We start from the raw sequence: 16883 nt of genomic DNA on the forward strand, positions 1-16883 counted from the left end.
GGTTTTAAAATACTGTCTTAGATGATGTCCGTGCCATCCGTGAGTTCAGAAGTGTCAATTTTACAGTTTCGAAAAAAAGGTCAAAATCAATTATGACATCATCAGTGATGTCACAATTGACATTATCGTTTTAAAAATTACTGTCGTAGATGATGTCCGTGCCATCCGTGAGTTCAGAAGCGTCAATTTTACAGTTTCGAAAAGATGGTCAAAATCAATTATGACATCATCAGTGATGTCACAATTGACATTATCGGTTTTAAAATCACTGTCGTAGATGATGTCCGTGCCATCCGTGAGTTCAGAAGCGTCAATTTTACAGTTTTGAAAAGATGGTTGAAATCAATTATGACATCATCAGTGATGTCACAATTGACATTATCAGTTTTAGAATTACTGTCGTAGATGATGTCCGTGCCATCCGTGATTTCAGAAGCGTCAATTTTACAGTTTTGAAAAGATGGTTGAAATCAATTATGACATCATCAGTGATGTCACAATTGACATTATCGGTTTTAAAATTACTGTCTTAGATGATGTCCGTGCCATCCGTGAGTTCAGAAGCGTAAATTTTACAGTTTTGAAAAGATGGTCAAAATCAATTATGACATCATCAGTGATGTCACAATTGACATTATCGGTTTTAAAATTACTGTCGTAGATGATGTCCGTGCCATTCGTGAGTTCAGAAGCGTCAATTTTACAGTTTTGAAAAGATGGTCGAAATCAATTATGACATCATCAGTGATGTCACAATTGACATTATCGGTTTTAAAATTACTGTCTTAGATGATGTCCGTGCCATCCGTGAGTTCAGAAGCGTAAATTTTACAGTTTTGAAAAGATGGTCGAAATCAATTATGACATCATCAGTGATGTCACAATTGACATTATCGGTTTTAAAATTACTGTCGTAGATGATGTCCGTGCCATTCGTGATTTCAGAAGCGTCAATTTTACAGTTTTGAAAAGATGGTTGAAATTAATTATGACATCATCAGTGATGTCACAATTGACATTATCAGTTTTAGAATTACTGTCGTAGATGATGTCCGTGCCATCCGTGATTTCAGAAGAGTCAATTTTACAGTTTTGAAAAGATGGTTGAAATCAATTATGACATCATCAGTGATGTCACAATTGACATTATCGGTTTTAAAATTACTGTCTTAGATGATGTCCGTGCCATCCGTGAGTTCAGAAGCGTAAATTTTACAGTTTTGAAAAGATGGTCGAAATCAATTATGACATCATCAGTGATGTCACAATTGACATTATCGGTTTTAAAATTACTGTCGTAGATGATGTCCGTGCCATTCGTGAGTTCAGAAGCGTCAATTTTACAGTTTTGAAAAGATGGTCGAAATCAATTATGACATCATCAGTGATGTCACAATTGACATTATCGGTTTTAAAATTACTGTCTTAGATGATGTCCGTGCCATCCGTGAGTTCAGAAGCGTAAATTTTACAGTTTTGAAAAGATGGTCGAAATCAATTATGACATCATCAGTGATGTCACAATTGACATTATCGGTTTTAAAATTACTGTCGTAGATGATGTCCGTGCCATTCGTGAGTTCAGAAGCGTCAATTTTACAGTTTTGAAAAGATGGTCGAAATCAATTATGACATCATCAGTGATGTCACAATTGACATTATCGGTTTTAAAATTACTGTCGTAGATGATGTCCGTGCCATCCGTGAGTACAGAAGCGTCAATTTTACAGTTTTGAAAATATGGTCGAAATCAATTATGACATCATCAGTGATGTCACAATTGACATTATCGGTTTGAAAATTACTGTCGTAGATGATGTCCGTGCCATCCGTGAGTTCAGAAGCGTCAATTTTACAGTTTCTAAAAGATGGTCGAAATCAATTATGACATCATCAGTGATGTCACAATTGACATTATCGGTTTTAAAATTACTGTCGTAGATGATGTCCGTGCCATTCGTGAGTTCAGAAGCGTCAATTTTACAGTTTTGAAAAGATGGTCGAAATCAATTATGACATCATCAGTGATGTCACAATTGACATTATCGGTTTTAAAATTACTGTCTTAGATGATGTCCGTGCCATCCGTGAGTTCAGAAGCGTCAATTTTACAGTTTTGAAAAGATGGATGAAATCAATTATGACATCATCAGTGATGTCACAATTGACATTATCAGTTTTAGAATTACTGTCGTAGATGATGTCCGTGCCATCCGTGATTTCAGAAGCGTCAATTTTACAGTTTTGAAAAGATGGTCGAAATCAATTTTACCATCATAAGTGATGTCACAATTGACATTATCGGTTTTAAAATTACTGTCATAGATGATGTCCAAGCCATCCGTGAGTTCAGAAGTGTCAATTTTACAGTTTCGAAAAAAAGGTCAAAATCAATTATGACATCATCAGTGATGTCACAATTGACATTATCGGTTTAAAAATTAATGTCGTAGATGATGTCCGTGCCATCCGTGAGTTCAGAAGCGTCAATTTTACAGTTTTGAAAAGATGGTCAAAATCAATTATGACATCATCAGTGATGTCACAATTGACATTATCGGTTTTAAAATTACTGTCGTAGATGATGTCCGTGCCATCCGTGAGTTAAGAAGCTTAAATTTTACAGTTTTGAAAAGATGGTCGAAATCAATTATGACATCATCAGTGATGTCACAATTGACATTATCGGTTTTAAAATTACTGTCGTAGATGATGTCCGTGCCATTTGTGAGTTCGGAAGCGTCAATTTTACAGTTTTGAAAAGATGTCGAAATCAATTATGACATCATCAGTGATGTCACAATTGACATTATCGCTTTTAAAATACTGTCTTAGATGATGTCCGTGCCATCCGTGAGTTCAGAATCATCAAATTTACAGTTTCGAAAAGATGGTCGAAATCAATTATGACATCATCAGTGATGTCACAATTGACATTATCGGTTTTAAAATTACTGTCGTAGATGATGTCCAAGCCATCCGTAAGTTCAGAAGTGTCAATTTTACAGTTTCGAAAAAAAGGTCAAAATCAATTATGACATCATCAGTGATGTCACAATTGACATTATCGTTTTAAAAATTACTGTCGTAGATAATGTCCGTGCCATCCGTGAGTTCAGAAGCGTCAATTTTACAGTTTCGAAAAGATGGTCAAAATCAATTATGACATCATCAGTGATGTCACAATTGACATTATCGGTTTTAAAATCACTGTCGTAGATGATGTCCGTGCCATCCGTGAGTTCAGAAGCGTCAATTTTACAGTTTTGAAAAGATGGTCGAAATCAATTATACCATCATCAGTGATGTCACAATTGACATTATCGGTTTTAAAATTACTGTTGTAGATGATGTCCGTGCCATCCGTGAGTTAAGAAGCGTCAATTTTACAGTTTTGAAAAGATGGTCGAAATCAATTATGACATCATCAGTGATGTCACAATTGACATTATCGGTTTTAAAATTACTGTCTTAGATGATGTCCGTGCCATCCGTGAGTTCAGAATCGTTAAATTTACAGTTTCGAAAAGATGGTCGAAATCAATAATGACATCATCAGTGATGTCACAATTGACATTATCGGTTTTAAAATTACTGTCGTAGATGATGTCCGTGCCATCCGTGAGTTAAGAAGCGTCAATTTTACAGTTTTGAAAAGATGGATGAAATCAATTATGACATCATCAGTGATGTCACAATTGACATTATCAGTTTTAGAATTACTGTCGTAGATGATGTCCGTGCCATCCGTGATTTCAGAAGCGTCAATTTTACAGTTTTGAAAATATGGTCGAAATCAATTATACCATCATCAGTGATGTCACAATTGACATTATCGGTTTTAAAATTACTGTCGTAGATGATGTCCGTGCCATCCGTGAGTTAAGAAGCGTCAATTTTACAGTTTTGAAAAGATGGTCGAAATCAATTATGACATCATCAGTGATGTCACAATTGACATTATCGGTTTTAAAATTACTGTCTTAGATGATGTCCGTGCCATCCGTGAGTTCAGAATCGTTAAATTTACAGTTTCGAAAAGATGGTCGAAATCAATTATGACATCATCAGTGATGTCACAAATGACATTATCGGTTTTAAAATTACTGTCGTAGAGATGTCCGTGCCATCCGTGAGTTCAGAAGTGTCAATTTTACAGTTTCGAAAAGATGGTCAAAATCAATTATGACATCATCAGTGATGTCACAATTGACATTATCGGTTTTAAAATCACTGTCGTAGATGATGTCCGTGCCATCCATGAGTTCAGAAGCGTCAATTTTACAGTTTTGAAAAGATGGTTGAAATTAATTATGACATCATCAGTGATGTCACAATTGACATTATCAGTTTTAGAATTACTGTCGTAGATGATGTCCGTGCCATCCGTGATTTCAGAAGAGTCAATTTTACAGTTTTGAAAAGATGGTTGAAATCAATTATGACATCATCAGTGATGTCACAATTGACATTATCGGTTTTAAAATTACTGTCTTAGATGATGTCCGTGCCATCCGTGAGTTCAGAAGTGTAAATTTTACAGTTTTGAAAAGATGGTCGAAATCAATTATGACATCATCAGTGATGTCACAATTGACATTATCGGTTTTAAAATTACTGTCGTAGATGATGTCCGTGCCATTCGTGAGTTCAGAAGCGTCAATTTTACAGTTTTGAAAAGATGGTCGAAATCAATTATGACATCATCAGTGATGTCACAATTGACATTATCGGTTTTAAAATTACTGTCTTAGATGATGTCCGTGCCATCCGTGAGTTCAGAAGCGTAAATTTTACAGTTTTGAAAAGATGGTCGAAATCAATTATGACATCATCAGTGATGTCACAATTGACATTATCGGTTTTAAAATTACTGTCGTAGATGATGTCCGTGCCATTCGTGAGTTCAGAAGCGTCAATTTTACAGTTTTGAAAAGATGGTCGAAATCAATTATGACATCATCAGTGATGTCACAATTGACATTATCGGTTTTAAAATTACTGTCGTAGATGATGTCCGTGCCATCCGTGAGTACAGAAGCGTCAATTTTACAGTTTTGAAAATATGGTCGAAATCAATTATGACATCATCAGTGATGTCACAATTGACATTATCGGTTTGAAAATTACTGTCGTAGATGATGTCCGTGCCATCCGTGAGTTCAGAAGCGTCAATTTTACAGTTTCTAAAAGATGGTCGAAATCAATTATGACATCATCAGTGATGTCACAATTGACATTATCGGTTTTAAAATTACTGTCGTAGATGATGTCCGTGCCATTCGTGAGTTCAGAAGCGTCAATTTTACAGTTTTGAAAAGATGGTCGAAATCAATTATGACATCATCAGTGATGTCACAATTGACATTATCGGTTTTAAAATTACTGTCTTAGATGATGTCCGTGCCATCCGTGAGTTCAGAAGCGTCAATTTTACAGTTTTGAAAAGATGGATGAAATCAATTATGACATCATCAGTGATGTCACAATTGACATTATCAGTTTTAGAATTACTGTCGTAGATGATGTCCGTGCCATCCGTGATTTCAGAAGCGTCAATTTTACAGTTTTGAAAAGATGGTCGAAATCAATTTTACCATCATAAGTGATGTCACAATTGACATTATCGGTTTTAAAATTACTGTCATAGATGATGTCCAAGCCATCCGTGAGTTCAGAAGTGTCAATTTTACAGTTTCGAAAAAAAGGTCAAAATCAATTATGACATCATCAGTGATGTCACAATTGACATTATCGGTTTAAAAATTAATGTCGTAGATGATGTCCGTGCCATCCGTGAGTTCAGAAGCGTCAATTTTACAGTTTTGAAAAGATGGTCGAAATCAATTATGACATCATCAGTGATGTCACAATTGACATTATCGGTTTTAAAATTACTGTCGTAGATGATGTCCGTGCCATCCGTGAGTTAAGAAGCTTCAATTTTACAGTTTTGAAAAGTTGGTCGAAATCAATTATGACATCATTAGTGATGTCACAATTGACATTATCGGTTTTAAAATTACTGTCGTAGATGATGTCCGTGCCATTTGTGAGTTCGGAAGCGTCAATTTTACAGTTTTGAAAAGATGTCGAAATCAATTATGACATCATCAGTGATGTCACAATTGACATTATCGGTTTTAAAATACTGTCTTAGATGATGTCCGTGCCATCCGTGAGTTCAGAATCATCAAATTTACAGTTTCGAAAAGATGGTCGAAATCAATTATGACATCATCAGTGATGTCACAATTGACATTATCGGTTTTAAAATTACTGTCGTAGATGATGTCCAAGCCATCCGTAAGTTCAGAAGTGTCAATTTTACAGTTTCGAAAAAAAGGTCAAAATCAATTATGACATCATCAGTGATGTCACAATTGACATTATCGTTTTAAAAATTACTGTCGTAGATAATGTCCGTGCCATCCGTGAGTTCAGAAGCGTCAATTTTACAGTTTCGAAAAGATGGTCAAAATCAATTATGACATCATCAGTGATGTCACAATTGACATTATCGGTTTTAAAATCACTGTCGTAGATGATGTCCGTGCCATCCGTGAGTTCAGAAGCGTCAATTTTACAGTTTTGAAAAGATGGTCGAAATCAATTATACCATCATCAGTGATGTCACAATTGACATTATCGGTTTTAAAATTACTGTTGTAGATGATGTCCGTGCCATCCGTGAGTTAAGAAGCGTCAATTTTACAGTTTTGAAAAGATGGTCGAAATCAATTATGACATCATCAGTGATGTCACAATTGACATTATCGGTTTTAAAATTACTGTCTTAGATGATGTCCGTGCCATCCGTGAGTTCAGAATCGTTAAATTTACAGTTTCGAAAAGATGGTCGAAATCAATAATGACATCATCAGTGATGTCACAATTGACATTATCGGTTTTAAAATTACTGTCGTAGATGATGTCCGTGCCATCCGTGAGTTAAGAAGCGTCAATTTTACAGTTTTGAAAAGATGGATGAAATCAATTATGACATCATCAGTGATGTCACAATTGACATTATCAGTTTTAGAATTACTGTCGTAGATGATGTCCGTGCCATCCGTGATTTCAGAAGCGTCAATTTTACAGTTTTGAAAATATGGTCGAAATCAATTATACCATCATCAGTGATGTCACAATTGACATTATCGGTTTTAAAATTACTGTCGTAGATGATGTCCGTGCCATCCGTGAGTTAAGAAGCGTCAATTTTACAGTTTTGAAAAGATGGTCGAAATCAATTATGACATCATCAGTGATGTCACAATTGACATTATCGGTTTTAAAATTACTGTCTTAGATGATGTCCGTGCCATCCGTGAGTTCAGAATCGTTAAATTTACAGTTTCGAAAAGATGGTCGAAATCAATTATGACATCATCAGTGATGTCACAAATGACATTATCGGTTTTAAAATTACTGTCGTAGAGATGTCCGTGCCATCCGTGAGTTCAGAAGTGTCAATTTTACAGTTTCGAAAAAAAGGTCAAAATCAATTATGACATCATCAGTGATGTCACAATTGACATTATCGGTTTTAAAATTACTGTCGTTGATGATGTCCGTGCCATCCGTGAGTTCAGAAGCGTCAATTTTACAGTTTCGAAAAGATGGTCAAAATAAATTATGACATCATCAGTGATGTCACAATTGACATTATCGGTTTTAAAATTACTGTCGTAGATGATGTCCGTGCCATCCGTGAGTTAAGAAGCGTCAATTTTACAGTTTTGAAAAGATGTCGAAATCAATTATGACATCATCAGTGATGTCACAATTGACATTATCGGTTTTAAAATTACTGTCTTAGATGATGTCCGTGCCATCCGTGAGTTCAGAATCGTCAAATTTACAGTTTCGAAAAGATGGTCGAAATCAATTATGACATCATCAGTGATGTCACAATTGACATTATCGGTTTTAAAATTACTGTCTTAGATGATGTCCTTGCCATCCGTGAGTTCAGAAGCGTCAATTTTACAGTTTTGAAAAGATGGTCGAAATCAATTATGACATCATAAGTGATGTCACAATTGACATTATCGGTTTTAAAATTACTGTCGTAGATGATGTCCGTGCCATCCGTGAGTTAAGAAGCGTCAATTTTACAGTTTTGAAAAGATGGTCGAAATCAATTATGACATCATCAGTGATGTCACAATTGACATTATCGGTTTTAAAATTACTGTCGTAGATGATGTCCGTGCCATCCGTGAGTTCAGAAGTGTCAATTTTACAGTTTCGAAAAAAAGGTCAAAATCAATTATGACATCATCAGTGATGTCACAATTGACATTATCGGTTTTAAAATTACTGTCGTAGATGATGTCCGTGCCATCCGTGAGTTAAGAAGCGTCAATTTTACAGTTTTGAAAAGATGTCGAAATCAATTATGACATCATCAGTGATGTCACAATTGACATTATCGGTTTTAAAATTACTGTCATAGATGATGTCTAAGCCATCCGTGAGTTCAGAAGTGTCAATTTTACAGTTTCGAAAAAAAGGTCAAAATCAATTATGACATCATCAGTGATGTCACAATTGACATTATCGGTTTAAAAATTAATGTCGTAGATGATGTCCGTGCCATCCGTGAGTTCAGAAGCGTCAATTTTACAGTTTTGAAAAGATGGTCGAAATCAATTATGACATCATCAGTGATGTCACAATTGACATTATCGGTTTTAAAATTACTGTCGTAGATGATGTCCGTGCCATCCGTGAGTTAAGAAGCGTCAATTTTACAGTTTCGAAAAGATGGTCAAAATAAATTATGACATCATCAGTGATGTCACAATTGACATTATCGGTTTTAAAATTACTGTCGTAGATGATGTCCGTGCCATCCGTGAGTTAAGAAGCGTCAATTTTACAGTTTTGAAAAGATGTCGAAATCAATTATGACATCATCAGTGATGTCACAATTGACATTATCGGTTTTAAAATTACTGTCTTAGATGATGTCCGTGCCATCCGTGAGTTCAGAATCGTCAAATTTACAGTTTCGAAAAGATGGTCGAAATCAATTATGACATCATCAGTGATGTCACAATTGACATTATCGGTTTTAAAATTACTGTCTTAGATGATGTCCGTGCCATCCGTGAGTTCAGAATCGTTAAATTTACAGTTTTGAAAAGATGGTCGAAATCAATTATGACATCATCAGTGATGTCACAATTGACATTATCGGTTTTAAAATTACTGTCGTAGATGATGTCCGTGCCATCCGTGAGTTCAGAAGTGTCAATTTTACAGTTTCGAAAAAAAGGTCAAAATCAATTATGACATCATCAGTGATGTCACAATTGACATTATCGGTTTTAAAATTACTGTCGTAGATGATGTCCGTGCCATCCGTGAGTTAAGAAGCGTCAATTTTACAGTTTTGAAAAGATGTCGAAATCAATTATGACATCATCAGTGATGTCACAATTGACATTATCGGTTTAAAAATTAATGTCGTAGATGATGTCCGTGCCATCCGTGAGTTCAGAAGCGTCAATTTTACAGTTTTGAAAAGATGGTCGAAATCAATTATGACATCATCAGTGATGTCACAATTGACATTATCGGTTTTAAAATTACTGTCGTAGATGATGTCCGTGCCATCCGTGAGTTAAGAAGCTTCAATTTTACAGTTTTAAAAAGATGGTCGAAATCAATTATGACATCATCAGTGATGTCACAATTGACATTATCGGTTTTAAAATTACTGTCGTAGATGATGTCCGTGCCATTTGTGAGTTCAGAAGCGTCAATTTTACAGTTTTGAAAAGATGTCGAAATCAATTATGACATCATCAGTGATGTCACAATTGACATTATCGGTTTTAAAATACTGTCTTAGATGATGTCCGTGCCATCCGTGAGTTCAGAATCATCAAATTTACAGTTTGGAAAAGATGGTCGAAATCAATTATGACATCATTAGTGATGTCACAATTGACATTATCGGTTTTAAAATTACTGTCGTAGATGATGTCCAAGCCATCCGTGAGTTCAGAAGTGTCAATTTTACAGTTTCGAAAAAAAGGTCAAAATCAATTATGACATCATCAGTGATGTCACAATTGACATTATCGGTTTTAAAAATTACTGTCGTAGATGATGTCCGTGCCATCCGTGAGTTCAGAAGCGTCAATTTTACAGTTTCGAAAAGATGGTCAAAATCAATTATGACATCATCAGTGATGTCACAATTGACATTATCGGTTTTAAAATCACTGTCGTAGATGATGTCCGTGCCATCCGTGAGTTCAGAAGCGTCAATTTTACAGTTTTGAAAAGATGGTTGAAATCAATTATGACATCATCAGTGATGTCACAATTGACATTATCGGTTTTAAAATTACTGTCGTAGATGATGTCCGTGCCATCCGTGAGTTCAGAAGTGTCAATTTTACAGTTTCGAAAAGATGGTCAAAATCAATTATGACATCATCAGTGATGTCACAATTGACATTATCGGTTTTAAAATTACTGTCGTAGATGATGTCCGTGCCATCCGTGAGTTCAGAAGTGTCAATTTTACAGTTTCGAAAAAAAGGTCAAAATCAATTATGACATCATCAGTGATGTCACAATTGACATTATCGGTTTTAAAATTACTGTCGTAGATGATGTCCGTACCATCCGTGAGTTCAGAAGCGTCAATTTTACAGTTTCGAAAAGATGGTCAAAATCATATTATGACATCATCAGTGATGTCACAATTGACATTATCGGTTTTAAAATTACTGTCGTAGATGATGTCCGTGCCATCCGTGAGTTAAGAAGCGTCAATTTTACAGTTTTGAAAAGATGTCGAAATCAATTATGACATCATCAGTGATGTCACAATTGACATTATCGGTTTTAAAATTACTGTCATAGATGATGTCTAAGCCATCCGTGAGTTCAGAAGTGTCAATTTTACAGTTTCGAAAAAAAGGTCAAAATCAATTATGACATCATCAGTGATGTCACAATTGACATTATCGGTTTTAAAAATTACTGTCGTAGATGATGTCCGTGCCATCCGTGAGTTCAGAAGCGTCAATTTTACAGTTTCGAAAAGATGGTCAAAATCAATTATGACATCATCAGTGATGTCACAATTGACATTATCGGTTTTAAAATCACTGTCGTAGATGATGTCCGTGCCATCCGTGAGTTCAGAAGCGTCAATTTTACAGTTTTGAAAAGATGGTTGAAATCAATTATGACATCATCAGTGATGTCACAATTGACATTATCGGTTTTAAAATTACTGTCTTAGATGATGTCCGTGCCATCCGTGAGTTCAGATTCGTCAAATTTACAGTTTCGAAAAGATGGTCGAAATCAATTATGACATCATCAGTGATGTCACAATTGACATTATCGGTTTTAAAATTACTGTCTTAGATGATGTCCGTGCCATCCGTGAGTTCAGAAGCGTCAATTTTACAGTTTTGAAAAGATGGTCGAAATCAATTATGACATCATAAGTGATGTCACAATTGACATTATCGGTTTTAAAATTACTGTCGTAGATGATGTCCGTGCCATCCGTGAGTTAAGAAGCGTCAATTTTACAGTTTTGAAAAGATGGTCGAAATCAATTATGACATCATCAGTGATGTCACAATTGACATTATCGGTTTTAAAATTACTGTCTTAGATGATGTCCGTGCCATCCGTGAGTTCAGAATCGTTAAATTTACAGTTTCGAAAAGATGGTCGAAATCAATTATGACATCATCAGTAATGTCACAATTGACATTATCGGTTTTAAAATTACTGTCGTAGATGATGTCCGTGCCATCCGTGAGTTCAGAAGTGTCAATTTTACAGTTTCGAAAAAAAGGTCGAAATCAATTATGACATCATAAGTGATGTCACAATTGACATTATCGGTTTTAAAATTACTGTCGTAGATGATGTCCGTGCCATCCGTGAGTTAAGAAGCGTCAATTTTACAGTTTTGAAAAGATGGTCGAAATCAATTATGACATCATCAGTGATGTCACAATTGACATTATCGGTTTTAAAATTACTGTCGTAGATGATGTCCGTGCCATCCGTGAGTTCAGAAGTGTCAATTTTACAGTTTCGAAAAAAAGGTCAAAATCAATTATGACATCATCAGTGATGTCACAATTGACATTATCGGTTTTAAAATTACTGTCGTAGATGATGTCCGTGCCATCCGTGAGTTAAGAAGCGTCAATTTTACAGTTTTGAAAAGATGTCGAAATCAATTATGACATCATCAGTGATGTCACAATTGACATTATCGGTTTTAAAATTACTGTCATAGATGATGTCTAAGCCATCCGTGAGTTCAGAAGTGTCAATTTTACAGTTTCGAAAAAAAGGTCAAAATCAATTATGACATCATCAGTGATGTCACAATTGACATTATCGGTTTAAAAATTAATGTCGTAGATGATGTCCGTGCCATCCGTGAGTTCAGAAGCGTCAATTTTACAGTTTTGAAAAGATGGTCGAAATCAATTATGACATCATCAGTGATGTCACAATTGACATTATCGGTTTTAAAATTACTGTCGTAGATGATGTCCGTGCCATCCGTGAGTTAAGAAGCGTCAATTTTACAGTTTTGAAAAGATGTCGAAATCAATTATGACATCATCAGTGATGTCACAATTGACATTATCGGTTTTAAAATTACTGTCTTAGATGATGTCCGTGCCATCCGTGAGTTCAGAATCGTCAAATTTACAGTTTCGAAAAGATGGTCGAAATCAATTATGACATCATCAGTGATGTCACAATTGACATTATCGGTTTTAAAATTACTGTCTTAGATGATGTCCGTGCCATCCGTGAGTTCAGAATCGTTAAATTTACAGTTTCGAAAAGATGGTCGAAATCAATTATGACATCATCAGTGATGTCACAATTGACATTATCGGTTTTAAAATTACTGTCGTAGATGATGTCCGTGCCATCCGTGAGTTCAGAAGTGTCAATTTTACAGTTTCGAAAAAAAGGTCAAAATCAATTATGACATCATCAGTGATGTCACAATTGACATTATCGGTTTTAAAATTACTGTCGTAGATGATGTCCGTGCCATCCGTGAGTTAAGAAGCGTCAATTTTACAGTTTTGAAAAGATGTCGAAATCAATTATGACATCATCAGTGATGTCACAATTGACATTATCGGTTTAAAAATTAATGTCGTAGATGATGTCCGTGCCATCCGTGAGTTCAGAAGCGTCAATTTTACAGTTTTGAAAAGATGGTCGAAATCAATTATGACATCATCAGTGATGTCACAATTGACATTATCGGTTTTAAAATTACTGTCGTAGATGATGTCCGTGCCATCCGTGAGTTAAGAAGCTTCAATTTTACAGTTTTAAAAAGATGGTCGAAATCAATTATGACATCATCAGTGATGTCACAATTGACATTATCGGTTTTAAAATTACTGTCGTAGATGATGTCCGTGCCATTTGTGAGTTCAGAAGCGTCAATTTTACAGTTTTGAAAAGATGTCGAAATCAATTATGACATCATCAGTGATGTCACAATTGACATTATCGGTTTTAAAATACTGTCTTAGATGATGTCCGTGCCATCCGTGAGTTCAGAATCATCAAATTTACAGTTTGGAAAAGATGGTCGAAATCAATTATGACATCATTAGTGATGTCACAATTGACATTATCGGTTTTAAAATTACTGTCGTAGATGATGTCCAAGCCATCCGTGAGTTCAGAAGTGTCAATTTTACAGTTTCGAAAAAAAGGTCAAAATCAATTATGACATCATCAGTGATGTCACAATTGACATTATCGGTTTTAAAAATTACTGTCGTAGATGATGTCCGTGCCATCCGTGAGTTCAGAAGCGTCAATTTTACAGTTTCGAAAAGATGGTCAAAATCAATTATGACATCATCAGTGATGTCACAATTGACATTATCGGTTTTAAAATCACTGTCGTAGATGATGTCCGTGCCATCCGTGAGTTCAGAAGCGTCAATTTTACAGTTTTGAAAAGATGGTTGAAATCAATTATGACATCATCAGTGATGTCACAATTGACATTATCGGTTTTAAAATTACTGTCGTAGATGATGTCCGTGCCATCCGTGAGTTCAGAAGTGTCAATTTTACAGTTTCGAAAAGATGGTCAAAATCAATTATGACATCATCAGTGATGTCACAATTGACATTATCGGTTTTAAAATTACTGTCGTAGATGATGTCCGTGCCATCCGTGAGTTCAGAAGTGTCAATTTTACAGTTTCGAAAAAAAGGTCAAAATCAATTATGACATTATCAGTGATGTCACAATTGACATTATCGGTTTTAAAATTACTGTCGTAGATGATGTCCGTACCATCCGTGAGTTCAGAAGCGTCAATTTTACAGTTTCGAAAAGATGGTCAAAATCATATTATGACATCATCAGTGATGTCACAATTGACATTATCGGTTTTAAAATTACTGTCGTAGATGATGTCCGTGCCATCCGTGAGTTAAGAAGCGTCAATTTTACAGTTTTGAAAAGATGTCGAAATCAATTATGACATCATCAGTGATGTCACAATTGACATTATCGGTTTTAAAATTACTGTCATAGATGATGTCTAAGCCATCCGTGAGTTCAGAAGTGTCAATTTTACAGTTTCGAAAAAAAGGTCAAAATCAATTATGACATCATCAGTGATGTCACAATTGACATTATCGGTTTTAAAAATTACTGTCGTAGATGATGTCCGTGCCATCCGTGAGTTCAGAAGCGTCAATTTTACAGTTTCGAAAAGATGGTCAAAATCAATTATGACATCATCAGTGATGTCACAATTGACATTATCGGTTTTAAAATCACTGTCGTAGATGATGTCCGTGCCATCCGTGAGTTCAGAAGCGTCAATTTTACAGTTTTGAAAAGATGGTTGAAATCAATTATGACATCATCAGTGATGTCACAATTGACATTATCGGTTTTAAAATTACTGTCTTAGATGATGTCCGTGCCATCCTTTGAGTTCAGATTCGTCAAATTTACAGTTTCGAAAAGATGGTCGAAATCAATTATGACATCATCAGTGATGTCACAATTGACATTATCGGTTTTAAAATTACTGTCTTAGATGATGTCCGTGCCATCCGTGAGTTCAGAAGCGTCAATTTTACAGTTTTGAAAAGATGGTCGAAATCAATTATGACATCATAAGTGATGTCACAATTGACATTATCGGTTTTAAAATTACTGTCGTAGATGATGTCCGTGCCATCCGTGAGTTAAGAAGCGTCAATTTTACAGTTTTGAAAAGATGGTCGAAATCAATTATGACATCATCAGTGATGTCACAATTGACATTATCGGTTTTAAAATTACTGTCTTAGATGATGTCCGTGCCATCCGTGAGTTCAGAATCGTTAAATTTACAGTTTCGAAAAGATGGTCGAAATCAATTATGACATCATCAGTGATGTCACAATTGACATTATCGGTTTTAAAATTACTGTCGTAGATGATGTCCGTGCCATCCGTGAGTTCAGAAGTGTCAATTTTACAGTTTCGAAAAAAAGGTCAAAATCAATTATGACATCATCAGTGATGTCACAATTGACATTATCGGTTTTAAAATTACTGTCGTAGATGATGTCCGTGCCATCCGTGAGTTAAGAAGCGTCAATTTTACAGTTTTGAAAAGATGTCGAAATCAATTATGACATCATCAGTGATGTCACAATTGACATTATCGGTTTTAAAATTACTGTCATAGATGATGTCTAAGCCATCCGTGAGTTCAGAAGTGTCAATTTTACAGTTTCGAAAAAAAGGTCAAAATCAATTATGACATCATCAGTGATGTCACAATTGACATTATCGGTTTAAAAATTAATGTCGTAGATGATGTCCGTGCCATCCGTGAGTTCAGAAGCGTCAATTTTACAGTTTTGAAAAGATGGTCGAAATCAATTATGACATCATCAGTGATGTCACAATTGACATTATCGGTTTTAAAATTACTGTCGTAGATGATGTCCGTGCCATTTGTGAGTTCAGAAGCGTCAATTTTACAGTTTTGAAAAGATGTCGAAATCAATTATGACATCATCAGTGATGTCACAATTGACATTATCGGTTTTAAAATACTGTCTTAGATGATGTCCGTGCCATCCGTGAGTTCAGAATCATCAAATTTACAGTTTGGAAAAGATGGTCGAAATCAATTATGACATCATCAGTGATGTCACAATTGACATTATCGGTTTTAAAATTACTGTCGTAGATGATGTCCAAGCCATCCGTGAGTTCAGAAGTGTCAATTTTACAGTTTCGAAAAAAAGGTCAAAATCAATTATGACATCATCAGTGATGTCACAATTGACATTATCGGTTTTAAAAATTACTGTCGTAGATGATGTCCGTGCCATCCGTGTGTCAGAAGCGTCAATTTTACAGTTTCGAAAAGATGGTCAAAATCAATTATGACATCATCAGTGATGTCACAATTGACATTATCGGTTTTAAAATCACTGTCGTAGATGATGTCCGTGCCATCCGTGAGTTCAGAAGCGTCAATTTTACAGTTTTGAAAAGATGGTTGAAATCAATTATGACATCATCAGTGATGTCACAATTGACATTATCGGTTTTAAAATTACTGTCGTAGATGATGTCCGTGCCATCCGTGAGTTCAGAAGCGTCAATTTTACAGGTTCGAAAAGATGGTCAAAATCAATTATGACATCATCAGTGATGTCACAATTGACATTATCGGTTTTAAAATTACTGTCGTAGATGATGTCCGTGCCATCCGTGAGTTCAGAAGTGTCAATTTTACAGTTTCGAAAAAAAGGTCAAAATCAATTATGACATCATCAGTGATGTCACAATTGACATTATCGGT

This window comes from Crinia signifera, chromosome 8 (genome assembly GCF_055691185.1).
Source record: "Crinia signifera chromosome 8, ASM5569118v1, whole genome shotgun sequence".
Classification (NCBI taxonomy): Eukaryota; Metazoa; Chordata; class Amphibia; order Anura; family Myobatrachidae; genus Crinia; species Crinia signifera.